At 36.0% G+C, this 27,704-nt stretch overlaps 1 long non-coding RNA gene across 1 annotated transcript in view; it reads right to left on the reverse strand.

Annotated features, from left to right (window-relative positions):
• Window positions 1-485: 485 nt before the first annotated feature.
• The window catches only part of LOC110740662, a 28,423-nt gene continuing 1,204 nt past the window's right edge, over window positions 486-27,704 (reverse strand). The window contains exon 2 of the long non-coding RNA XR_002515611.2: window positions 486-1,192. This is a non-coding gene — a long non-coding RNA (uncharacterized LOC110740662). The remainder of the gene's footprint in view (window positions 1,193-27,704) is intronic.

The raw sequence follows: 27,704 nt of genomic DNA on the forward strand, positions 1-27,704 counted from the left end.
ATGGGCAAGGACTTCATGTCTAAAACACCAAAAGCAATGGCAACAAAAGCCAAAATTGACAAATGGGATCTCATTAAACTAAAGAGCTTCTGCACAGCAAAAGAAACTACCATCAGAGTGAACAGGCAACCTACAGAATGGGAGAAAATTTTTGCAATCTACTCATCTGACAAAGGCCTAATATCCAGAACCTACAAAGAACTCAAACAAATTTACAAGATGACCCCTATTCTTATGCTAAATGTGCCACTGTCCTCAAGGTAAAAACTATCCCCACTAGAGAGTAGGAAGGATAATACCTAGAGCCAATGTGCTTTCCTTCCTGTGAGGCTGTTTGTTATTGAAGCCACTTAGATGTGTTTTCTATCTTTACCCAAACATTCTGTCATCATATTCTTTGTAACTATTTCCTTCATTTCTTATTCAACATATTTCTGTAAGGTCAGTAGAAAGATAAGATTCAGTTCTGTAATCTATATTGTATCCTTAAATATAATTTTTTTTTTTAGTAAATGGAACATGAATTCAGTGAGAAGTGGGAAAGAAGAAATGCTCAAATCAATTGGCCCATGTTTAGCAAAAATAATTTGGCAGAGCACCTATGTTGGTCATGAGGCCTTCATTAATTTAATAAACATTTATTTAGTCTTTAATATGTTCCAATCACTTTTATATTTGAACAGGCCAACATGGTACCTCATTCTTTTGGAGGCTTACAAACTACCAGAAAAGAAAAGTAGTAAACTGGTAAATCTAATTACATAGAAGAAGGAAGTGAGCTCTAAGAATTAAAGATATACAAAAACTGAATTTTGAGGGAAGCAATAACAATAAGAAATGCATATTGCCAGGCACTTTATATATATTAACTTTTAATCTTCATAACAGTCTTATATCAGTTTGCTGGGGTTGCCATAACAAAACACCACAGATTGGGTAAACAACAGAAATTTATTTTATCACAGTCGTGGACGCTGAAAGTCAAAGGAAAAGATGCTGGCAGGTTATTTATCTTCTGAGCCTCTCTGCTTGTCTTGCAAGTGGCTGCCTTCTCACTGTGTCCTCACGTGGTTTTTCCTCTATGCATGCACACATCTGGTCTCTCTCTCTCCACACATACCTCTCTCTCTCTGTCTTTCTCTTAATGCGTGCGTGTGTGTGTGTGTGTAAGCATGCACAGGTACACAAGAGCCTAGAACAGAGAGAGAGAGAGAAGGGAGGGAGAGAGAAAGGAACAATTAACTGCAAGAAATAAGATCAGTCATAGGCAATGATCTTTAATACGTTAGCTTGTCCAGTAAAGAAACTTGGGACAATAGATATCAACTTCTCCCCAATTTTCCTATTAAATAAATCTCTCTTCTTTTGGGAAGTAAAAGGGTGGAGAGAATCATGGCAGCTTTTTCCCCAGAACTTCCCCAAGGAAGGGTAAGTATTGAAGGCAGGTCACTAGTACTTCTTGAAAGGCAAGATTTGGTGGGAGTACCTATTTTATGACCCTAGAAAGAAATGTGAAGAGATGAAGAGAACAACTTCCTCCACATTTATCACCGAGGATTTTTAGATGTGCATTTATGTGTGCAAAAAAAAAATAAAATAAAATAAATCAAAGAAACACTAAGGCTTTATAAATTTAGAAAGACGAATTATCACAACAAGTTAAAATATACTATATTATACCCTAAAGGGGATATATCAGAATCATCTGTGGGTCAGGGATGGAAGATACATAGTCTGAAAAAACTCTGCTAGTAATTCTGAAAGGATCCCTCAATTCCCCTCTGCCCTCTTTCCCTACACACATAAATTAAGAATCATTGATCTCGAGCAAGAAGGGAAAAGCGTCAAAAATAAGCCTTTGGGGAATATCAATATTTGGGATTTAAGCAAACGAAGATAAAATTATGAAATAGATCAATAACTTTCTAGAAAATTAGGAGAATGCCAGAGCAAAGTGGATTCCTAAAAGCCAAAGGTGCAGATGGTTTCAAGAAAGGGAGAATAGTTAATATCAAATGTTGCTTAATGGTCAATAATATCATTACTATTATTCTGATTTCAAATGAAAAAATGCCACTTGTTTCACATCTGTTATCTCATTTGATCTCTCAACAATTGCATGAGGTAAAATTGAAGATTAGAGATGTTAAATAACTTGCTGGGATATAAATTCAGGCCTGGAGGATTCCAAAGCCCGTCCTATTGCCACACTGTTCTGTGAAGTCATTGGTGGTCTTGGTGGGAGTGGTTTTGGTAGATTATTAGGCACAGGAGCCAGAAAGTTTTGAGTTGACACAGTTAATAAAATTTAAGAGCGGATAGGCTGTGAGGACACCTGAAGTTTAACTGACAAACATGAGAGAGATGGAACCAGAGAGGGGAAATGAGTTCACCCTGTGTTTTGTTTTGTTTATATGATGCAGTTTCGTACAGTGACTTAGATCACATGTTCTTCATCCATACTGCATCTGCTGGAATCCCAGGTTGCTCATCAGCCGTGTGTTATTTAATCTTTGAGTTACTAAATGATATTGAGTTATTTTAAAATTTAATCTCCAAACATATTTACTGTTTGTTTCTTTATTGTGTTTTGTTTGAAGACAGGGTCTCGCTTTGTCACACAGGTTGGAGTACAGTGACATGATTGTAGCTCACTGCAATAAATACTACATTCACCTTGTCTTTTACTTTAACACTGAATTAGTATCCAGAGACATAATATTGTGTAGGATACTTAAGAGCTTTTTTGTACATGATAACATTTTTTGTTCCCAGACTTAGAAATAACTGCAGTTGACAATACAGGTTTGAGCTGCACAGGTTCACTTCCATGCAAAGTTTCTTCCACTGCTGCTGCCCCTGAGACAGTAAGTCCTACTCCACCTCTTTCTCCTTCTCCTTTGCCTACTTAATGTGGAAAGAGTAAGGATAAAGACGTTTATGATGATCCACTTCCGTGTAGGGAACAGTAAATCTATTTTTTCTTCCTTATGATTTTCTTTACATTTTCTTTTCTTTAGCCTACTTTATTGTAAGAATTCAGTATATAATACATATAACTACAATTAGTCAGCTGCTAATTTTTTTTTTTTTTTTTTGAGACAGGGTCTTGCTGTGTCACCCAGGCTGGAATGGAGAATGCAGTGGCACTATCCTAGCTCACTACAGACTTGGATGCCTGGGCTCAAGTGATCCTTTTACCTCAGCCTCCTGAGTAGCTAAGGCTACAGGTGAGTGCCACCATGCCTAGCTAATTTTTAATTTTTTTGTAGAGACAGGGTCTCACTATGTTACCCAGGCTGATCTCAAACTCCTGGCTTCAGGGGATCCTCCTGACTCAGCCTCCCAAAGTGCTGGGATTACAGGCATGAGTCACCATGCCCAGACAACTGTTTATGTTATCAGTAACATAAACAGTTGCTGTCAACAGTAGGCTATTAACAGTTAAATTTTTGGGCAGTCAAAAGTTATATGCCGATTTTTGCCTGCTTAGGGAGGTCAGTGCCACTAACCCCTCCAACCTGGGTGAAAAAGCAAGACCCTGTCTCAAAACAAAACACAACAAAGAAACAAAAAGGAAATATTTTGGGAAATTAAATTTTAAACTAACTCAATATCATTTAGCAATTCAAACTCATCAAATAAATCAAACAAAAACATTATTCAAGGGTCAACTGTACTCAATATAGGTTTAAGTTTCCTCTTTTTATCTTTCCAAATACATCTTTAATACTGCTAAACTCTAGGGCCACTATTTTGGATAATTTTTCAATTATATTTTATGTATGCTTTTCGAGCATTTACTATAGGGAAAATATCATACTAGATGCTAATGCCAAATTTCATGTTTCATATTTAAAACTGGCTCAAAGTGCTTTTGGTTTTGGGTTCCTTGCTTCAGTTCCAGAGATATAAAAAGAAATATACAGATGTTATTTGAAAATATTTCTTTGACAACAAAGCAGTAAATTTTAAACTGTTGTTGAAGAACAATCGGGAATCAACGATGTAGTTTTTTCCTTAGATGCTGCTGAATCATAAAAGCCTATTTTAAAATGTTGCAATGCTCATGCTTTACAATTCTTTTCTTCCAAAGATATTAAAATAAGACATCAACACCCCAGCAATTTTTATGCATCTGGAAGGGTGTCCTGGCAATGGGATGCTGATGCTGTAGGGAGAATAATGGTCAGCATTTGAGACACAGGCAGCCCATCAGTGGATGAGCTCAGGGTGGGTTCCAGCCAGCAAAATACAAAGGGTTGCCAACTGCCCAAGGACCAAAGTAACTCCCAGTAAATGCTCTCTGCAGAAAGTGTTATATTCTCAAAGTAAGTCTCAAGCATAAAATATGGTAGTTTCAAAAGAAATACTGGCCAGGCATGGTGGCTTGCACTTGCCCAGCACTTCAGGCTGAGGCAAAGGATTGTTTGAGTCCAGGAGTTCAAGACCAGCCTCAGCAAAACAACAAGACCCTATCTCTACAAAAGATAAGAAAACAAATTAGTCAGGTGTTTTAGCAAGAGCCTGTAGTCCTAGCTACTTGGGAGGCTGAGGTGGGAGGATTGCTTGAGCCCTGGAGTTTGAGGCTGCAGTGAGCTATGATCATGTCACTGTACTTCAACCTGGGTGACAGAGAAAGACCCTGTCTCAAAACAAAATACAATAAGAAATAAAAACAAAATATTTTGGGAAATTAAATTTTAAAATAACCAGTATCATTTAGCAACTTTTTATTGGAATTATAGAAATTTCTAAAATAGAGGAGGTAACATCTTTATTACTATAAAAAATAAATATTCATTGAGTGTTCATCTTGTTTCATATATACATTGCTCATCAAATATTAGCATTTGTTACTGAAATTTTAGATGGAAGAACTTAAAGAAAGGTTCCATAAACTGCCTGATGTTAAAAAAAAAAAAAAAAAAAGAGAGAGAGGGGTAGGTGTGGTAGCTCATGCCTATAATCCTAGCACTTTAGAGGCTGTGGTAGGAAGATCGCCTCAGAAGGAGGTAATACTTAGCTCAGAGGGGGAACAAACTGAGCTCAAAGTTAATAGAAGAAAGGAAATAATAAAGATCAGAGCAGAAATAAATAAAATAGAGACCAACAACAGAAAATAATGACAGTAAAGATGGGTTTCTGAAAAAACAAACAAAATTCACAAACTTTTAACTAGACCAAGAAAGAAAGAAGTCTCAAATACATGAAATCAGAAATTAGAGAAGACAGTACAAGAAATACCAGAGAAATACAAAGAATCATTAGAGACTACTATGAACAATATATATGCCAACAAACTGGATAACCTAGAAGAAAGGACTAAATTCTTACAAATATATAATCTTCCAATACCAAATCATGAAGAAATGGAAAATACGGACAGATTTATAATAAGTAAGGAGATTTAATTAGTAATCAAAAATCTCTCATCAAAGAAAAACCCAGGACCTGATGGCTATACTGGTGAATTCTACCAAACATGTAAAGAAGAATTGTCAGTTTTTCCCAAACTTTTTCAAAATATTTAAGAGGAGGAAATACATTCAAACTCATTTTATGAGGCCAAGATTATGCTGATACCAAAGCCAGACAAGTACCCTGTAAGGAAAGAAAATTACAGGCCAATATCCCTGATGAACATACATGCAAAAATCCTCATCAATTTCTAGCAAACAGCACATTAAAAGGATCATACACCATGATCAAGTGGGATTAATCACTGGGATTAAAGGGTTGCTCAACATACACAAATCAATAAATGTGATATATGACATTAACAGAATGAAGGATAAATATCGTATGATGATCTCAATAGATGCAGAAAAGTACTTGAAAAAATTCATTATCATTTCATAATGAAAAGTTTGAACAAATTAGGTATAGAAACGATGTTCCTCAATATAATAAAGGCCATACAATACAAACCCACAGCTAACATCCTACTCAGTGATGAAAAGTTGAGAGTTTTTCCTTTAAGATCAGAAACAAGACAAGGAAAATTATTTATGTTGTTTTAGGACAATTTTAGGGCCTCTTCCAGCTTGCAAGTAAAATTTTTTTTTTCACATGGCGTATTGATGTTTGAAGTCACAACATAAAATTTAAGCATCTTTAGTATACTTATATTAACTGAGATTCATAAGGCTTTATCTATGCCTCATGTAATTTATTAAACTTTTTCTTTAAATTATATTTATACTCTTTTAAATAAATTCAAAATGTCCCTTCCACTTAAAAGATACTACGTTGCCGGGCACAGTGGTTCATGCCTGTAATCCCAGCACTTTGGGAGGCTGAGGCGGGCAGATCACGAGGTCAGGAGTTCGAGACCATCCTGGCTAACACAGTGAAACCTTGTCTCTACTAAATATATATATATATAAATTAGCCAGGCGCGGTGGCGGGTGCCTGTGGTCCCTGCTACTCGGGAGGCTGAGGCAGGAGAATGGTGTGAACCAAGGTGGAGGAGCTTGCAGTGAGCCAAGATCGAGCCACTGCACTCCAGCCTGGGGACAGAGTGAGACTCCATCTCAAAATAAATAAAAATAAATAAATAAATAAATAAATAAATAAATAATAAAAAGGATACTATGTTATACAAACTTGCAAAACATATAATAAACCCAAGCATATCAATAACCCAGAAAAATTATCAGAATTTTATCCCGTATGCTTCATCCATTTTTTCCCTTTCTTTCCTTCTACTGAAGCATTTAAAGCAAATAATAGACATGTTATTCCACCCCTGCATATGAATTCCTAAAGCTATACGTATTTCTGTACATAACCACAGTATGTTCTTTCCATTTGGACAAGATGAAGATGATTTTAGAAAAGATAGCCTCTAAAGCTGCTTAAACTCTACACATAGGGAGGAAGATCCACTTAAATAATTATAAATGTTGTATTATCGTTTCAAGAATTCCATTAGTAGTTCTTTACATTGTTTTTCAGTTCTAACTGTATCAGCACCTTAGAAATCTCCCTCTGACACTTATTATGAAGTACCCATTAAATCACTCAGCTATGTTTTTTTTCTTTATATGTTCAAATCACAAGAAGAAAGTAGGATTTTTAGAGCTGTATATCATTTGTGAACAGCTTGCTATTTCTTCTGAATGACTAATGTGAGAAAAAAAAAGTTTTAAATAGCCATGGTTCACCACAAGAAGTGTAGGGTATAAAGTTAATTCTGCAAAATATAGTATGCTTTTGTTTTGTTTTTTTTTTTAAAGGGGAACAAACAAAAAAGAAACCCAATGAAGTATTACATTTTAATATTTTATCTTCCAGCATCTATATTCTTCTCCTAGAAGTTTAGTTTCTGGCATTCTTAATTTTTTTTTCAAATTTGTTTCAATCTTTTTTCTAACGTGCCATTTCCTTTAATTGTAAAAATAGATGCCTATGCTACGAAACAGGTTTAATGAGCAAAAAAAAAAAAAAAAAGGAAGAGATAAAAATCACCCACAAATGCCAGCATCCAGAAATAACTAATCTATGTCAATGTGATATATAGATATAAATAATAGTCTGTTTCCATACTTTAACATCATATTATGAAGTGTTTTATACATATTATTCTAATTTATACTTGTATAATGATATTGTCAAACCATTTGTATATTTTTCGGATATTAGGATTTTTCTTTATTTTTTGCTATCATACACATTGTTTTTAGATAGCTTTATTGAGACATAAGTCACATACTGTACAATTCACTCATTCTAAGTGTACTTTTATGTGTTTTTTATCATATATATAAACCTGTGCAACCACCACCACAATCAACTAATGAACATTTTCATCATCCCCAAAAGAAACCCTGTACCCTTTAGTTATCATCCCCCTATCCACCCATCCTAGTTTCTCCCTGTCCCTCAACCCCAAGCCACCACTTCTCTATGGTCTTCTTTCATTTGGCACCATGTTTTCAAGAATTGTCCATGATGTAGCATGCGTCAAAACGTCATTCCTTTTTAAAGACTGATTATCACTCTGTTGCCCAGGCTGAAGTTCAGTGGTGCTGATAATGGTTTGGCTGTGTCGCCAGCCAAAATCTCACCTTGAATTGTATCTCCATAATCCCCACGTGTCAAGGGAGAGAAGAGGTGGAGATAATTGAATCATGGAAGTGGTTTCCCCCATGCAGTTCTCATGATAGTGAGTTTGTTCTCACGGGATCTGATGGGCCTGCCCTCCCTCCCTCCCTCCCTCGGTCCCTTCCTCCCTTCCTCCCTTCCTCCCTTCCTCCCTTCCTCCCTTCCTCCCTTCCTCCCTTCCTCCCTTCCTCCCTTCCTTTCTTCCTTGAGTTTTGCTCTTTAGCCCAGGCTGAAGTACAGTGGCGCGATCTCGGCTCACCACAGCCTCCGCCTTCTGGGTTCAAGCATTCTCCTGCCGCAGCCTCCCGAGTAGCTGGGATTACAGGCACCCACCACCACGCCCGGCTACTTTTTGTGTTTTTAGTAGAGACGGGGTTTCACAATGTTGGCCAGTCTGGTCTCAAACTCCTGACTTCGTAATCCACCCGCCTTGGACTCCCAAAGTGCTGGGATTACAGGCGTAAGCCACCGCACCTGGCTGGGGTCTGATGGTTTCAGGGGCTTCCCCCTGCGCTTGGCACTCACTCTGTCCTGCTGCCCATGAAGAAGGAGCCTACTTCTTTGCCTTCTGCCGTGATTGTAAGTTTCCTTAAGCCTCCCCAGCAATGCAGAACTGTGAGTCAATCAAACCTATTTCCTCTATAAATTACCCAGTCTTGGGTATTTCTTCAGAGCAATGTGAGAATGGACTACTACAGGTGCCCATCACAGCTCACTTTAACCTCAAACTTCTGGGCTCTAGCGATCCTCCCATCTTGACCTCCCAAAGGGCTGTTGTTATAGGCAATCTGTGAACCACTGTGCCCAGCCTCATTACTTTTTATCGCTGAATAATATTCCATTGTATAAATATACAACATTTCGTTGATTCATTCTTCAGTGATGGCATCCATAATGTTTGATCATGAATGCCTAAAATCAAAATGCATTTCTATTATTGTTTTTATTTGATATTAGAGTTTTAAAAAGAATTACTTGAACAAAGGGCATGAGTTCTTTCAAGGCTTTTAACACATATTATCAAATATTATCAATTTTATAGAAAAAATAGTATTGCCATTACTGGTTCAATTTGTATTTTTTGATCACTTGAGAAGATAAATTTTTTCATGTTTTTAAGTTAATATTCTGTTAATTTTGGTATATTTTGCCCCACTTTATTTTGTGATGCCAATTTTTTTTAATTGGTTGCAAAAGCTCATTATCGAATGAAGATCTCACCTTGGTACACATGCTGCCCTGTCTCCATGTGCAAATCTTGCTCAGTCTTCACTTCTTAACTAAATTGCCGCTCCTGCCAACTACCCGTCCCTGCCCTCCTCAGTTCTGGTTAAGAGCCCCTACTCTGTATTGCTTTGCATCTTTATATAGTAATTGTTTAATTGACATTTTTGCCTATTAGGTTGTGAGCAGAACTGGAATGTACCCAAATAGGGCCGTGCAAGTTTATTGCCCAGGGGTAAAAACTGAGGCTAGCTAGTGGAGCCTGAAATCCAGTCCTTCTTAATTCCACAATCTGCAGTCAACAGGGGCACTTTTTTCTCCAGCTCCCCCAGAGGTACCCTGTGGACAGCAGCAGTCCTGGGAACGAAATCTATGTTTGCCATGAATCTTTAATTCCTACACAGTGTTGGCCAAAACTTAATGCACGTTTGTTGAAGAAAAGAAAGAAGGAGAAAAGGAAAAAAGAAAAGATAACTTTTTACTCATCATCTGTTTTTCAAACATATTCCCTCTGTCCTTTGCCAAATAAATTTTAATATATTTTTATGTACTGACTTTAATTAATTTTTCTTTCATGAATCAGGCAGCCTCCAAACCAGAACAGGTTCAGAGAGGCCCCTGGAATTTAATTTTTAAAAATTCAATTAAATGTAATAATCTTTCTGGTGGACTTTTAAGACATATGTGCTCAGAAAGCACTTCCACTTTTTTTTTTTTTTTTTTTTTACAGAGTCTCATATCCATCTGGAATTTTAAAAGATGATGTTTATTTTAATATGTAAGTAAACTTGATATCCTTTTTCAATAATTTGTGAGTTTCTTCAGAGCTATTTACATAATAATCAATTTGTTCCCCATTGATTCATGATGTTTACTAAGTTCTCATGTACGCTAAACTCTATTTTAGATCTATCAATTCTGTTTCATTGCCTAACAATATTTGCAAAAATTGCCTATTCTATTATTTTTGTGATATAATATACTTTAATATCTTATAAAGAAAATCTCCTATAATTTTTGTTTTAAAATTTCCTTAGCTTTTCTCACAAACTTGCTTTTGAATTTCCAAAACATCATGTTTAATTCCAATAATGATAATATAACCAGTGCCACCTTCATTGGAATCATGGTAAATCTGGGATAAATTTTATAGGTCTTTATCATATGAATTTTTTTGATTTAGAAATGTGGAATAGCCATCTATTTAAACCTCACCATGTATTTGAATAGTTTTACGATGTTTTCTGTGTGTGTGGATGTGTATGTATGTGTTTAATAGACGCTGACATGTTTCTTGTTAGGGCAATTTCTAGAGATTTTTGTATTGTTTTGCTTTGTAATTTTCCGTTTTTAGACAGGTTCTCACTCCAGGTTGGCGTGCAGTGGCACGATCACAGCTCACCGCAGCCTCAACCTCCCAGGCTCAAGGGATCCTCCCACCTCAGCCTCCTGAGTATCTGGGACTACAAGTGCATGCCACCATGCCCGGCTAATTTTTGTATTTTTTGTAGAGATGGGGTTTCGCCATGTTGCCCAGGCTGGTCTTGAACTCCTGGGCTCAAGTGATCTATCTGCCTTGGCCTCCCAAAGTACTAGGATTACAGGTGTGAGCCATCATGCTCGGCATTGTTTTGCATTTATTATTTTGTTGCTATCTGTATAAATCACTTTTCCCTATTTATTTACACACTGTTGTTGTTATGCTGCAAATATTTTAATATAAAGTTTCCATTCTACCGCTTTATTAAGCTCTGTTACTAATTCTAAAATTTTTGTAATCACTCTGTTAGGTTATCTAGACTCATAAAAATACTCGTTGCAAATAACGAAGCTCTTTCAAATAATTACTGCTCTGTTTCTGTTAATCTTATGACCTTACGAGAATTTCCAAAGGAAAGCTAGGTAACAATCTCTGTTTGCCTCATTAGACACTAGAGCATGTTGCTAATGACAAATTATATGAATATCTGAGTTCCTTGAGACCAGAGCTCATGCTTTCTCCATTTCTGAATCTTCAGCACCTGTCACAATGCCTAGAATAAAGGAGGTGCATGATAAAAGTGTATCTTATCAATAAGCTGGTTCAAGTGAATAGAAATGTCTCTAAGGTTTTCCCATTAGTTATTATCCATGTTAAGGGTGTATCTTCTTATTCACAAATTTATGACTTTGTATTTTAATTAATGCTACCTAATTACAAGAGTGGGAATTACTGATACTGGTTTGTTACATGTTTCTAGAGGATTATTCTCACTAAATATAGATACTCTGTATGTTCTTTTTTATGGATATGCTTTACAGTAAGAAGTTATTCCAATAAACGCAAACCTACTGAGTGCTGTGTTCGTGATGTATTCAGTCTTTGAAAGTATCTATAGTAACATGGAGGTAAAGAATTATATAGCTTAGTCAAGTGATACAGATATATAAACATTAGTTTTTCTTAGAATTATGCCAGACATAATAAATAAGAAAAAAAGTTTTAAGCATATTTTTTAGATATTGTACTAGATATTTTGCCTATGTTACTTTTTGTTATTATTGTTAATTTCATCAAAGGACTGTGATAATAAGTTTTGAGATTTTAAAAGTATTTTTTAAATGTTACCATTAGACCCACTTTTGTATAACTGCCTTCAAAGGAATCATAGTTTTCCAGGTGGCCAGTCACGGTGGCTCATGCCTGTAATCCTCATCGCTTTGGTAGGCCGAGATGAAAAGATTGCAAAGAGTTAATGACCAGCCTGAGCAACATAGTGAGACCCCATCTCAAAAAAAAAAAAATCCCAGGTAAACGATGATCTCCAAATCTATTTCTTTTAGACAACTGTGGTATAGAATTGTGACTAGTGTATTATTTTGTGATCTCTTTTGTTACATCCTTAGTGTCCAATAGGATTTTTGTTGCATTTGCTTTAAATCTGAAATTCTGCATTTTAATTCAGCTACATAAATAATGCATATTTTCAACAAAACTCAGATACAAATAATGTTCTAATATTGTTATTTATTTCCGTATAGCATTAATCTCTAGTAAGTCTAACTTCACAATCTCTTTTCTCACTTTTCAATATACCTCTACCTTCCAGCTGTTTTACCTAGGGACTCTAAGACCTATGACTGCCAGAATGAAAGATAATGAAAGATTGTTACTCTTTTCCCTTGCTTATTAAGGTAGGAGGCCATGATGACATACTTTCCTCAGTCTCTTGGCTTTAACTGGATTTTAGCTTGGGAGAGCTACAGTGAAGGAATGAGTAATTATGGTTTAAAACTTTGCTTCTGTGTCATACAACAATGCTGCATCCTGAAATGTTGAGTCTTGTCTCTTTTCCTGGCAGAGGGCCAGAGGGTGTGATGGCTCCTACTTGACTGATATAATTGAAATCAAAGACTTGCCAAGTTATACCAGCAACTCCAGCAAAACTGTGAACTTACTGGCCTTGGAGGACTATGGATTGAAACACACAAAACATCTTTGGGCTGTGCATGCCCTTCGCACCGACTGCCTAGTTCCGTCACAGAAGACTGTACCATGTGGTAGTTGGTGTAAGAAACCATTGTGTATATGAATTTTGTCATGAGGACCTAGTGGTCAGCATTCCTTCACATTACAGAACAAGGAAAATATAGTATGTATAAACTCTTCAGCAATCCCTATTTTAGGGAGCCCAAATTCAATTCACCTAAATTGAAAAAGTTCAAATACAGCAAAGGATTAGATCAGTTATCAAGCTAAATGAATCCCAAAGCATATTGCCTTCTAAACTAATTTTATTCTATACACAGCTGTAAGATTACTATGTAGATGGACTTTTTTTTTTTTTTTTTCAATTAGCTTTGTGCCACTCAGGAATACAAAAAATGTTTGAAATATTCTTTTGAATCCATTGTTTGTTCCCAAATATTTATAAACTTCTTTCAATTTTAAGCCAAAATTCTGTTGCACACTGTGAATATAAAGTCAGCTGAATTATAATAGCTTGTTCATCCAACTTCTGTGAACAGGTAGACATTCACTGGAGTCTTTCCAAGCCCTTGGCAATGGAAATTTTTACCTATTGGTTAAGGCAACGCTCTTTGCATTTCAAGTAGTGAACACTTGATGTTAATGCTTAAGCTATCTTAATTTTCCAAATGCTAATGGCATAGTTGAGAGTGTTAATAATATGACTATATCAGATCTTGTCTTTAGGTGGGCTTAATTTATCCTATCCTTGAGCAAACCATCTGGCATTGCTAAGCCCCAAGTTGCCTGGGCCTGTGTAACACTGGGTGGCTTTTAATTCTTTTGTCTAGCCTAGTAAATCATTCAATATGGTTAGTTTTTAAATGCCGGCTGGTTTTCAAAACTGAAATAGTAAGAGCTGATGATATAAACCAAAATTGAAACTAGAAGAAATTTCTCCTTCCTTATTTTACACAGAAGTGGGCTGGAGCTGCTGCAATCATGGGGATGTTTGATATTGCAACAAAGGAAGCAAAACAGAGCTAAATGAATCCTGTGCAATGAGGAGGCATTTTCAGGTAGTGGCCAGAAACTAGAAACTGCTCTTTTCTGGTTAAAAACATTTGTGACCCATAAAACCTTCTCACTGCTGACTGAATAGCACAGCTCTGAGATACAAACCAGCAAATGTACAAATCACAATGCTTTTCCTGCTGAACCAATAGCTGTAGCAAATATATATGTAAAATGCGATGGAAGAATGAAGACCTCTTTAGAAGCCTGAAGAAAATTTATACTAGATATGAAAGTTTGAGCAATCACATAAAAGCCCTAGTCCCTTAACATTGCTTTTAAGGTCATCAGTGTCCTGGATGTTGGTGACTTCCTTGGACCCATTTCTCCACTCCCCACCTTGAACTTCATGTTTAACTCTTATTTCTTCCAGTACTTAGTGAATACTCTCTTCTCTCCAAGCCTTTTCCTGGAGGAACATTCTCTTGTCTGACTTCCTAAGTCTGAGTTAAGTGGTCTCCTATGTCTCCTCTGATAAACTTATTTTACCCTGTCATTATTCTTAGCACACTTATTTAATTCCCTATTTACTGGCTTATCCTGCTTCTACGCTACAAGCTCTGGCATATCTGTCCTGTTCACCATTGTATCCTGAATGCCTGGCACTTAGAAAGCCTTCAATAAATACTTTTTGAATGGAGTTCATTGCAGAAACACTAAAGAATTTTTGCATGTTTTTACATTAAGAAAAATCTTAGTAGCAGGATCAGATCTCAGTCATATAGTACACTCAATTGTGCACATGATTCCTGTATTTATATTCTTTAAATAAACTGAATTTTAATTCCAAACTACCATTTCACTTGGATGTCAAGAAATTTAATCTCAGTCATTTAGGGGCTGGATCCTTCCCTGGGATCTCACAGAATCAGGGAAGTTTATATGAAATCCACGAAATAGCTGAAAGGGCTCCACTGTCTTCCTGGTCCTGTTCCTAGTCCACGCATGAGGAAAGAAGCCCTGTCTATCTCTGCTCCTAAGCTACACAGGGTTTCAAGAATCTGAGCTGCTTCTGGGAAGAAGCCCTGGCCCAGAACTCCACCTTCCTAGTTATTCCTGCAAGGAATTTGCTCTGAAGCCTGGTCACTGCCTCGCCTTCTCCAGTTCACCCCACCTCCATCAATTCTGACCTTTTTTTTTTTTTTGATCTTAGAAAAATTTTACCTCCTCAACTTCCTTCTCATTTCTCCCCTGAATACACTTTCCCCCTTTCATTGGCACTTAACCTTTCAAAATAGGACAGGTCTTAGAATAACAAATGCCGGGAAAGCATCTTGTTCTCAAGCCCCATAAATCTTGGGCAAGAAACATAAAAGGCATGAATAATCAGTTACAAATAGGAAGTGGAAGGAAATATACAGAGAACAAATATCCAAAATAATTTTTCAACAGAGAAGACAACTACAAAATCCTGCTACTTCTTGATTTCCTTACGTAAAGATTTGGCCAGATAGCCCAAGATATTAATAATGTTAGATACAGGATTGGAGATAACTGCAGATGGGCAAAGATCAGAACCACTTCCCTCAGGCACAAGCTAAAATGGGTACCAGCTTCCAGAAGCATTTGGAAATTAGCATCTAAAACACACTGTTTTATTTAAAGTTTATTTTTCCTTTTTCTCTTTCATATTTATATGTATACACACATATATCAATCATATGTATATGTGTGATAAGCTTGCATATTATATATATATACATGCATACATATATAATACATTATATATAAGTATATAGTATAACACATATTTATTTTGTATTTGTTTATTGTATATTAAAGTATACATTATATTTATATAATATATAATATGTTAATGATATTAGATACAATTTGTGTATTGCATGATATTGTATGTTATACAATGTGAAAGGAAAATATCTTGTGCCCTCAAAATCACTAAGCTAAAGGGAAAATTCAAGCTAGGAACTGCTTAGGGCAAGCCTGCCTCCCATTCTATTCAAAGTTTTCCCTTTGCTTACTGAGATAAATGCATAACTGATTGCCTCCTTTGGAAAGCTTTGGAAAGGCTAATCAGAAACTCAAAAGAATGCAACCATTTTTGTCTCTCACCCACCTGTGACCTGGAAGCCCCTTCCTGCTTCCAGTTGCTTAGGAAAAAAATAAAAATTAAAAAAAATTTTAAATTCAGATTATTACATCTGTGTATCTCTTTGTATGCACTTTCAAAGTACTTATGACATTGAGTTACAGGGCTTTGACTCCCAGGTCCTCAAAGGGACACCAAATACTGCTAAATTTTAAACACTAACAGCAATTAAAGCCCCATCTTCGGGCCCAGTACAAGATGCTAATCAAAATAAACTGCATTCCTGAAACACACAGCCAGAAATTAAAGCTATTCAACTCCTCAAGGCCCAGGAACTGTCGTGGAAAAGGTGGGTGTGTGAGAATGTAAGGGCCAATTTTAAGAGATAAAATGAGTTCAGTTTCTCTATAAATTAATCATTAATGTCAAAGGCACACTGATGCAAGACCAGCATATGGACCCATATCAGATTAACAAGGTTTTCTTGAAGCAGTAGCCAACTCTTAAATAAAGTTTATAAAAGGTTTATGAAAGTTATATCTCATGGTCAAGATTAAAATTTTATAGATTGTTTATAAAATTTTGAGAAACAAATTTAATTGGCTTCATGCTGTTTTTATTAGGGCTTATTGTTTGGAAAATTCAGTCTCCTCTCAAAGAATGAAAGTTTTTGTCTCTTTTTTTGAAATTTTTGAGTTATCACTTTTGTCAGATGAATGACTTATTTTACGATGACCTGTGATATCAAGTGTTTTAACCCTTTGATATTTGACAAACTGTCCAAAATCAAATTATAAATTATGTCTTTTTCTGATCTAATTAATCCTTTAAGATATTAGGTACCCTAAAGTCCAATAATGACATAATTTGGCTTATTTGGTATAAAAATTGTACAGGAAACATTGTCAAATATGAATGGTTTGTTGTTGTTGTTGTTGTTGTTTTGAGACAGAGCCTGGCCTGCTGCCCAGGCTGGAGTGCAGTGGCGTGATTGTGGCTCATTGCAGCCTCTGCCTCCTGCGTTCAAACGATTCTCCTGCTTCAGCCTCCTGAGTAGTTGGGACTACAGGCGTGAGCCACCATGCCCAGCTGATTTTTGTATTTTTAGCAGAGATGGAGTTTCACCATGTTGGCCAGGCTGGTCTCAGTCTCCTGACCTTGTGATCCACCCGCCTCAGCCCCCCAAAGTGCTGGGATTACAGGTGTGAGCCACCATACCCGGCTGGTGTTTGATTTCTTTAGGCTATATTTATATAAATGTGTTATTGGTATGAATCCTCAAATCATGGGAAACTCCTATAATTCTGATATGACTTGGTGTACATTATCAGTAATAATTATCATTGTTATGTTAAATTGTTGTGTGGCACAGAGGTAACAAATTTTTTTGTCAATTATGTCTTTAACTATGACTGCCCTAAAACCGTTGGTCATCCATGGGCAATTGTTGTCTTATTTTGGTCTTCCTTAAAAGGTGACTTTATAATCAGCTATAGAACTCTAACAGGTATTCTTAATCGCAGATTTCTGTTAACTTGGGAGACTGTGACATTAGAATAGAGGAAAAACCTTTCAGGACTCTCATGGAGAGCCAAAATGTTCATGAATATCAAGCAGAACAGGCGTAAACTGTGTGAACTGAACTAATAGAAGACTAAAGTAATCTTTTTAACTTTTTGGTTAAAACGTTGCTGATCCTTTGTTTTGTTTTTCAGAGTCAAGAAAAATTTTCTTTTAAGCTCTTTACAGCTTTTAACAATTAAGTAAAGTATACTCCTATAAACAAAATTTGAAGTGTATTTGTTTCTCTCTACCTGATTTCTCCAGAATTTGGAAACTAATTGTGAGTGTTCTTAACTTACAACAACACAGTTATTTGTATAAGTGCAATAAAAATCTGTTTTCATTTGTAACAGGACACAATTAAAGAAACTGGTCATTTTACCAAGGCTTTAACTGAAATGGTGTGATTTCCTTTAAGGAATCAAACTTAACTTATAGAGCCAATAAAAGCCCTTTGGAAAAACTAGCCTCATACCTTTTTCTACACAGTTGCTGTACAGGGTTTCTGACCTGTAAAGAATGTCAATTTGTATCAGGCCCTGGAGCCCTGGTTTATCGTGGAACTTCAAAAGGAGAGAGTCATCCATCTCATAGGTATTTAATGCACAAATCCATGGGTCGGCTGGGCTTTAAAAAAGTCTTATCTGAGAGTCTTCCTAAGGAATGCAGTTCCCTCAAAGCCAATTTAAAAGCATATGTAAAAAACAATTAGTTTTGCAACACTGTATGCAAATAATTAAGCCAAATATAACAAAGCAAACCAGCCCTACCATGATTCATCTTTAGTAAAAATTGGAAACTGGAGAGAGAAAAATTATGTTTCAAAAACTACAGTACACCTGTTGTTAAATTCTAGCCTTGCCTAACGTTTTTCAATTTTTATTATTTTCTACAGATTGGACAGGATTCTAAGTTTTCTTAGCTATAAGTCTTCAAAATAATGTTTTCAATTTTTTTCTTCTTTTTTCCATTTTTCCTTATTTGAAATTACTAAAAACTAAGATGTGCTTTCATAAAGCCCTGCAAACTGAAGCTAAACAACTTAAACTTCAGAAGAAAATAACAGCAATCTATTTACATAAATAAGCCACTTTCATACCTGCCTATCAATGTATGGACTTCAGAGTAATGTGGCCTACATTTGTCTCTCACCTCTCTGTGACTTGGAAGCCCTCTCCCTGCTTAAAGTTGTTTCTCCTTTACTTCAAGTTGTTCTGCCGTTCTGGTCCAAATCAATGTTCATTTTACATATGTTTATTATGTCTCATGTTTCCCTAAAATGTATAAAACCAAGCTGTGCTCTGACCACCTTGGGCACACATCATCAGGACCTGACTATCTTAGGCCATTTTTGCTGCTATATCAAAATTCCTTAGACTGGGTAATTTATTGACAAAAGAAATTTATTTCTCATATTCTAGAGGCTGGGAAGCCCTAGATCAATGTACTTTGTTGCTCTGTTCTCAAATGGTAGAAGGTGGAAGGGCAAGAAGGGTCTTGTTAGCTCCCTTGAGCCCTTTTATAAGCTTACTAATCCCATTCATGAGGACAGAATCCTCATGACTTAATCACCTCTTAAAGGCCCCATCTGTTAATACTGTCACATTGGGTCTTAGAGTCCAATGTATGAATTTTGGGGAGACACATACATTCAAACCATAGCATAGGCTCTGACTTTCTACTCACTGACTCATGAACCCTGTGGGCTGGCTTCAGCGCACACCACCCTTTTATAATAGTTCTTGGCAACAAAATCACTACGTCTCTGCCACTAATACTAAGAGACATGGGGGCACATTAGCTCATTGAGCTTATTTGTCCTTACAAATGTCCTTTTTTGTCCATTCCTTAAGTGTTGGTATTTACTATGGCCTGAATGTTGGTGCCCCCTAAATTCATATGTTGGAACTTGCTACCCACTGTGATACACTACTAATAAGTGGGGTTTTGGGGAAGTGATTCAGGAGGGTAGAGTCTTCATGAATGTTTTTAGTGCCATTATAAATGAGATTGAAAGAAAAGCACTAGTTTCTTATACCCCTTCTGCCATGTGAGGACATAGCATTTTTCCCTTCTACCATGTGAAGACACAACATTCACCCCTTTTGCCGTGTGTGAATGCAGCAAGAAGGCACCATCTGGAGGAACAGGTCTTGACCAGACAACAGATCTGATGGTGCCTTAATAGTGGACTTCCCAGCCTCCAGAACTGTGAGCAATAAATTCTGTTGTTTATAAATTACCAATTCTAATATAATTTGTTACAGCAGCCCAAACAGACAAAGACAGTATTTTTTAGTTTTCTGTCCTAGGTGTTCTTTTCCTACTCTATAGCTTTCTCTGAGATATTTAAGTTTTTCCTAAGAATAATTTATTATTTTTAAATTGGAGGCAAACCTACTAGAAGCTACATTTTTTTTCTCATAACTCCTGACCTGCAGGTATAGCCACATACCACTTGGATATGCTATTCACATGTAACATCCAGGATTCCAAAATTGAACTAGTTACTCCTATCCCTGCCCCTCCCCAACTAAGCCTTGTTCCATCTCTGGTGGTACTTGGCTTGGTGAATACCACCACTATCACTTATTTTGTAAGCATTCATATTCCTTCCTTTGCACCCTCACATAAAATCAGGAAACCAATTTAACCCATTCTGTGACTGAAATTTGTCTCCATTCATCAACTGTTTTCCAATTCTATTGCCATGGCCCCATTCAGGCTGCCATCCTCTCTTTCCTAGATCCCTTCAATAGCCTCCTAACATTCCTTCTTTTCCTCTTCCTCCAATCTTGTCATTTTTGTCTCTTTTCCCACCCTAAAAGAATAAACATGGGCATAGTGATCACTTAAAAGTACAAATATTTACACCTCACTATCTTGAGGAAAACTTTGCAGTGGCCACCGTGTTTTGTTTAGGTAAAGTCCAAAGCCCCTAACCTGACTTACAAGACCCTTCATGATGTGGCCTTGGCTTACTTTCTCAGCTTTATCTCCCCTCTCACTTATAATCATGCTGTCATCTAGCTATCAGATCTGCCTTCCAGACTGAAAGGTTTATTCTGACAGCTACTGGCACTGCTGTTGGTAGTCAGCCCTCAGCTGTCATCCCTTTTCGGAACTGCATATATCAAATGGCTGATATACATGAAGTTATTGTAGAGAGCTGGTCCTGTCATTTCAACTCAGGACAGCTCTGAAGGGCCATCTCAGCTTCAGAGCTCCTGGTGAGGTTGGCTGACGCTTCTGTTAAGACTATCACAGCCCGACTTTTCTCTCCTCTCAATCTAATTTCCTTCTCTTCTCCCCCATACTACCTGGTAAAGATAAACCTTCTGCATACTAATCTCTGTCTCTGATAATCTGCTTCCAGGGGAAAACAACTTATAACAACTCTCTGGTTTGCATTCCTGGCTGTAGCCATACTGAATATCATTGAGTTTCTAGAATGCCTGTCTTGCTCTCTTTTGTCTTCAGGTTTGTGCCAGGAACACAGGCTTGAAGAAAGCCTTCTCTCATTTTATATCTTATTCTGAAAAGGTTGCCATTTAAATGTATTCTCATAGTACCCTCATTTTAATGTATTCTCATTCCCTCATTGCAACACATGTACTACTCAGCACTATAACATCCCGAGATCATAAACTCTATGTTTATGCCTGGTGAATAACAGATTGTCAGTAAACAATTGCTGAATTCATTTGTTCATTAATTTTGGTAATAGGGTAGCTTCACCAAGTGTCCAAAATCCAGTAGTGAAGACATGCTCTCCAACAGTTCAGTCTCCTTTTCCTCTACTTTTCTACCATTTATGTTTTTATGTTATGTTAAAACAGAAATTTATGTTAATAGGGACTTTTCCTAGATGGCAATTACTCAAGGTTGCTGCTTGGTTTTCTGTGTTTTCATGCTCAATCCCTTTCAGATATTTAATACACTTGTTCTTTAGATATGTTAATACATGTAATCCATTAAATATACTGTTGTCTGCCTGGGTACAGTTGTCTTTCTTCAAAGTGATTTTAATGTACTAGTTTTAATCTGATCTGCTTTTGTTGATTTTATCCTTCAATTTTTCCCCAAGATCTTATGGGGGTGAGGAGTTTCTCTCTATAGTTCCCATGTTCTGGCTGCTAATTACGACATAGCCCTGTGGTGGAGGGGACTGTGTCAACATTCTTATTGGTTTAATATTCCTTTTCTGGTGTATAGTAAAACAAGTATGTTTTCAATTCTTTATAGCAACTTAAATTGTGTTTTAGCAGGGTTATTGCTTTTACTTGGAGAGAAACACTAATTTTATGGAAAAGGTGACAATGGTAATATAGAGATAATAAAAAGAGACAAGAAGTAGATTCAGAAATACTCTTCTTAAAGATAGTTACAATGGGAAAAAAGCCACCTCATTTATATATATATAAATATATACATATAAAAACACCTGAAGATTAACTTCACCTGTAAAACAGTCATCCATTCCCATTCACAGCCCAGTGAGCAGGCTACAGTTGGATTTCAGAGCTCACCACTGTGCAGAATTGTTCTCAGTAAGGTCGTCACTGTTACCCAATCTCAAGGGCACTTTTCAGTTCTTCCTGCTTTTAACCTTACTGGTAAACACTTCTCCTTTTAAGTACCTGCCTCCACTCTCTCCTTTTTTTTCTCCTCTCACCCCGTCCCTGTACCTCCTGAGCCTCCTCTTACTCTTTCACTTCTCACATTCCTGAGTCCCTTTTCTTTCTTCCCTTCTAAGCATGGTGAGTACATCAAACTCAGGATTTTCTAGGCGGTCTTAGGAAACTTTCCCTTTCTCCCCTTATAACAACTACTATTGTATAATATAATGTAACAGTGTTGTATTGTTTCTTAATTGTTTGAGAATTTGTCTCACTAGATTGTCAGCTGCTTCAGGGTAGAGATTGGGTCTTTTGCATTCCCAACACACAGAGTAGAGTCCACAAACAATAGGTACACAACAGTTGTTGATTTAATAAATAAATACCCTGGGAGATACTTGTTCCTATCTATAAATATACTTCTTTCTATATAAATTCTTGTCAGAATTTGCCTTCTTATTTGAGAAAGTACTCTAAACAACGTAAACAATCACATTTAATACACTCTAGAAAGATGTGTGCTCCTAATAGCAGGTTTAATTAAAATCATCCATATGACAGTAAAAAAAAATCTGGATGTTTCAGAAACTCTATTACCAGTGGTGAAGGATATAATCCAAACATTTTTTTTTCATTTGGAAAATGTCTTTATTTTATAATTACCTTGGTAAGGTCATAAAACTATATTCTAAAGATATTTTAAAGTTATTGACTTGAAAAAGCAATGTTTCTGCAAAAAGAAATTTCAAGTTACTTTTTCCTATGAAGAAGTGTGATAAAAAGATTCATCATCTTATTCTTGTTCTTAATATAATAGAGATTAAATACCATGCAGAGATTAAATATCATGACTAATAATTTAGTTTAATCCAATCAATATTTCTTTACCTATAATATAGCCAACAACCTACAGGCAACGATCTGTTTTGGGTGAAACAGACAGTGACTTGGTTTCAGCACCATACTAGTTCTCTCTGATACACTTAATATATACATGCACTTTTAAAACTTTTAAACTAGAATACAATATTGCCATATTGTTTTGGAAGACTGCTTTTTCTGAGAGAACCAAGCGTGAAGACTGTGGATACTCTGCTGTTCTAATATCAGAGTGACTCGGATTTGACTTTAATGAGCGATTATTTCAACTCATATGAGAATATCATACCATAGCACAGTTGTCATTTTTATCTCTAGTTCAGAAACCAGAAAAAAAGTTTTTTTTTTTTTCAGTATATATAAGGCACAGATGATAAAGGATAAGTGCAGTTTCAGCGATTAGATAGCTTATCTCTGGTTTAATGAAACTCATCTAAGAACAATAAAGTGATGGAAAAAGTTTGGATTGGGAAGCTGGCATCACACAGTACAGTTCTGCCTTTAGTAATGCCTTTGAGAAGGTCATTTTATTCTCCTGGTCTTCCATTTCCATTCATTCAGTTATTCATCTAAGTATCAACTATTCCTCTAATGGCTCCTGTGTGCCAAGAACTGTTTTGAAGAGTTGGTAGAGAACAAAATCCAGGATGTCCTATGGAATTTTCAGTTATCAATGAAGTACAGTTGACCCTTGAAAAATATGAGATTGAACTGTGTAGCTCCACATATAAACCTTAGATGCCTTCACTAATGTGCCTCCTCTTCCACTTTCTCTACCTTTTCTTCCACCTCTGTCAACCCTGAAAGGGCAAGACCAAGTCCTTCTCCTCCTCCTCCTCCTCAGCTAACTCAACGTGAAGATGATGATGATGAAGTCCTTATGATGATCCCCTTTCACTTAATAAACAATAAATATATTTTTTCTTCCTTATAATTTTCTTAATAGCATTTTTTCTCTAGCTTATTTTATTTTAAGAATACAGTATATAACACATATACAAAACTATGTTAATTGACTGTTTATGTGACCACCTAACATGAAGCATTGTTACATGTGTTTCTTATCTACTTTCAGTAGTTTTATTAGGCATATACTTTTTTGGGTGTTTTTGGAAAATTAGGATCAAAATTCTGGAATTTTATGACATTGTTTTCTCATATATTGCAAACAATTTATTATTATGAAACTCCCACACACATTTCAAAGACTTCTTTCATAATTTGGTGAATGAAAAGGGTTAATTTGTTGATTTATTACTTTGAGCATCAGTGAAGTTGAAAATATGTTTAATTATTTTTATTTTGAAATAAGTTAGAAACAGAATACGGGTAATAATATAATGAATACCCATGTACCCAACGACAAGCTTAAAGAAAAAGTTACAGATACACTTGTAGCCTATAAAATATCCTTCCTGGATGCATTTCTACTTTCTTCTCCCCAGAGATAACCACTAGCTAGAATTTGGTAAATATTATTCCCAAGTATAATTTTTATACTTTTATACATACATAAATATCCCTAAAGTATATGAAACCTTGCATATTTTATATCGTTGGAGCACTGATATCATGCTATAAGTATCCTCTGCAACTTGTAAAAAGCTCAGTATTACAATTTTTTGCTATTTAGCCATTTTGCTATGGAGCTCTAGTTTCATAATTTTCACAGATTTATAAAAGTTCATTATATGAATATATTCACTTTAAGTGTTGAAAGATATTCATATGGTCTACATTCTCATTATAAGCAAAAAATGATGCACTGAAAATTCTTACATAAATGTCTTTATGGACATTTGAGAATTTCTCTAAGAAACAGCCTTAGAGTGAAAATGTCAGATCATAGGATAGACACATCAGCTTTCCTAGATTTTGCCATTTGCTCTCCAAGGAGCTTGCTCTGATTTATACTCTTACCAATACCACAAAAAGTATTCTAGTTGCTCCACATCCCAGCCAGTAGTTATTGGTAATCGGATGGTCGTGAAATAGTATCTCATTATGGCTTTAATTTTTATTTCCTTGATTACTTGTGTAATTGAGCATCTTTGGATAGGTTTATTAAGTTTATTGGCTTTTCCTCTTCTACATATTGCCATATATATATATATATTTAGGCAAATTCTCATCCTGTTGCCCAGGTTGGAGTGCAATGGTGCAATCTTGGCTCACTGTAACCTGTACCTCCTGGGTTCAAGCAATTTTCCTGCCTCAACTTCCCAAGTAGCTGTGATTACAGGCATGCACTATCACAACTGGCTAATTTTTGTATTTTTAGTAGATACAGGGTTTCACCATGTTGACCAAGCTGGTCTTGAAGTCCTGGCCTCAAGTGACCCACCCACCTTGGCATCCTAAAGTGCTGAGAATAAGGTATGAGTCATAGTGCCTGGCCATATTTTTAAAACTTATATAAAAACCAGGCTACTTATCTTTTTCTTTATAATTTGTGATAGTTCTTTTTATATATTCTTCTTATTAATTTTTACTTGTTATAAGCTTTCCAAAAACCTTCCAGCCTATGGTCATCTTTTAACTTTGTTGATGGAGTCTTTTGTATGGTGTTAATTTTAATGTCTGTAAATTTAATAATTTTTTCCTTTATGAACTGTGATTTTATTTTATTTTTTTTTTAGTTTAAAGAAAGGACCTTGCTCTGTCCCTCAGGCTGGAGTGCAGTGTGACAATTGTAGCTCACTGTAACCTGTAACTCCTGGGATCAAGTGATCCCCTTGCCTCAGCTTCCTGGGAAGTTAGGACTACTGGCACACACTACCATACCTGGTTAATTTCTAAATATTTTGTAGAGACAAGGTTTCTCTATATTGCCCAGGATGGTCTTAACTCTTGGTCTCAAGTAAGCCTCCCACCTCAGCCTCCCAAAGTGCTTGGATTACAGGTGTGAGCCACCATGCCTGGCCTGAACAGTAATTTTTTTTTTTCCCTTTTAATGTCAGATACTTTTCTATTTTTTCAAACGTTTTCTTTTCTTTTCTTTTCTTTTCTTTTTTTTGAGATGGAATCTCCCTTCTTCTCCCAGGCTGGAGTGCAATGGCGTGATTGGCTAACTGAACCTCTGCCTCCCGGGTTCAAGCAATTCTCCTGCCTCAGTATCCCTAGTGGCTGGGATTACAGGCACATGCCATCATGCCTGGCTAATTTTTGTATTTTTAGTAGAGACGCAAACTCCTAAGCTCAAGAGGTCGTCCCACTTCGGCCTCCCAAAGTGCTGGGATTACAGTCGTGAGCCACTGCACCTGGCCTATTTTCATTTTTTAGGCAAAAATGTTCAATCCATGTGGAATTTATTTTTGAATATGGTGTGAGGTAGACATAATCATTTGATGCTTTTTCCACAAGTAGTGGTCTCAGATTCATTTATCAAATTGCCCTTTTTTTTTTTTTCCCACTGATACATAATGCAACATGTCTCATATATCAGGAAAGATGTATTTCTGGGTTTTCTATACTTTTTCATTGGTCATTTTGTACAGCTGTGTCAATAACATGTCAATTAATTTCTATAGCTTCAAAAAATATAATGCTTCCTATATTGTACAAGTTGTGTCCTCCATAAGAATACCAGGGTGAAGAAATGGGTAGAGACTGAAATCCAAATCCTGCTTGATACTCCCAGACATAAGGCTGTGTCTACCTGGAAGGAGGGGCAGCTTTTTCTAATTCATAGAAAGACTGCCTGCTGGGTAAACTATGTGCTTTCAGGGCTCCCCACTTTCATCCTAGGGGCACTTTTTCCTTCTTGGGAAATTGATAGAGAAAGCCTACTATATACTCTGAATGGATGTCAATTGGACATCCAAAAGGACAAGATGGCAATTCTCCCATCTTGTCCTTCTTCAAAAGTGTCTAGTCTATACTAGGTCTTTTGATCTTGCTAAAATCTATATAAATCTTGTTGAGAATTTCACTAATCTTGCATTGTTTTTTATTACTTTGTAGAGAATTGATATATTTTTGAATTTTCCCATTAATTAATATGTACTATCCATGTATTCATGCCTTTTTAATGCCTTTTAACATAGTTCAATAATTTATTCATAAAGGTTTTGTAAGTATTTGTTAGATTTATTTTCAAAGTTTCTCTCATTGTCATGATACACACACACAATTACACTTTATAATTGTGTGTCACTCAGGTTTATGAACATAATTTTTTTATAATGATGACATTAAAAAATACTTATTGGTCATTCAAAGTGAATTTCCTTTTCAAAATCTTAGTTTATTATTATTTTTTTCCTGGTCTATCTGTGGCATAATACCCTCCTCCCAGTGATTTGTAAGAACTTTTGAAAGTTAAAGGCAAATTGTGTTTCATCATATGTATTACAACTTTTTTCTTCCAGTTTGCCATTTGACTTCTAGTTTCATTAATGGGTATTTTTTCTTTGACTGCAGAGAATTTAAATTTGATGGAGTCACATACACCAACCTTATGTGATTTCTTTCTTGTTTTTATGTTTTCTTATTCAAGATTATATAACTATTAATTTATATTTTATTTTTGAAGTTATTTTTATTTAACTTTTTAATCTATCTGGAGTTTGTTTTGATGTTTGCTGTAATTAGAAATGCCAGTATTATTTTTTTCTTTTCAGGAAGTTAGCCAAATGTTCTAGCACCATTTTATTCTCCACTGAGCACTGCTTCCATCATAAATTTGTGCCTGTAATCTTCATTTTCAGTCTTGTTAACTACCTGAAGAGTTGATAAA

Source organism: Papio anubis, chromosome 9 (assembly GCF_008728515.1).
Source record: "Papio anubis isolate 15944 chromosome 9, Panubis1.0, whole genome shotgun sequence".
Taxonomy (NCBI): domain Eukaryota; kingdom Metazoa; phylum Chordata; class Mammalia; order Primates; family Cercopithecidae; genus Papio; species Papio anubis.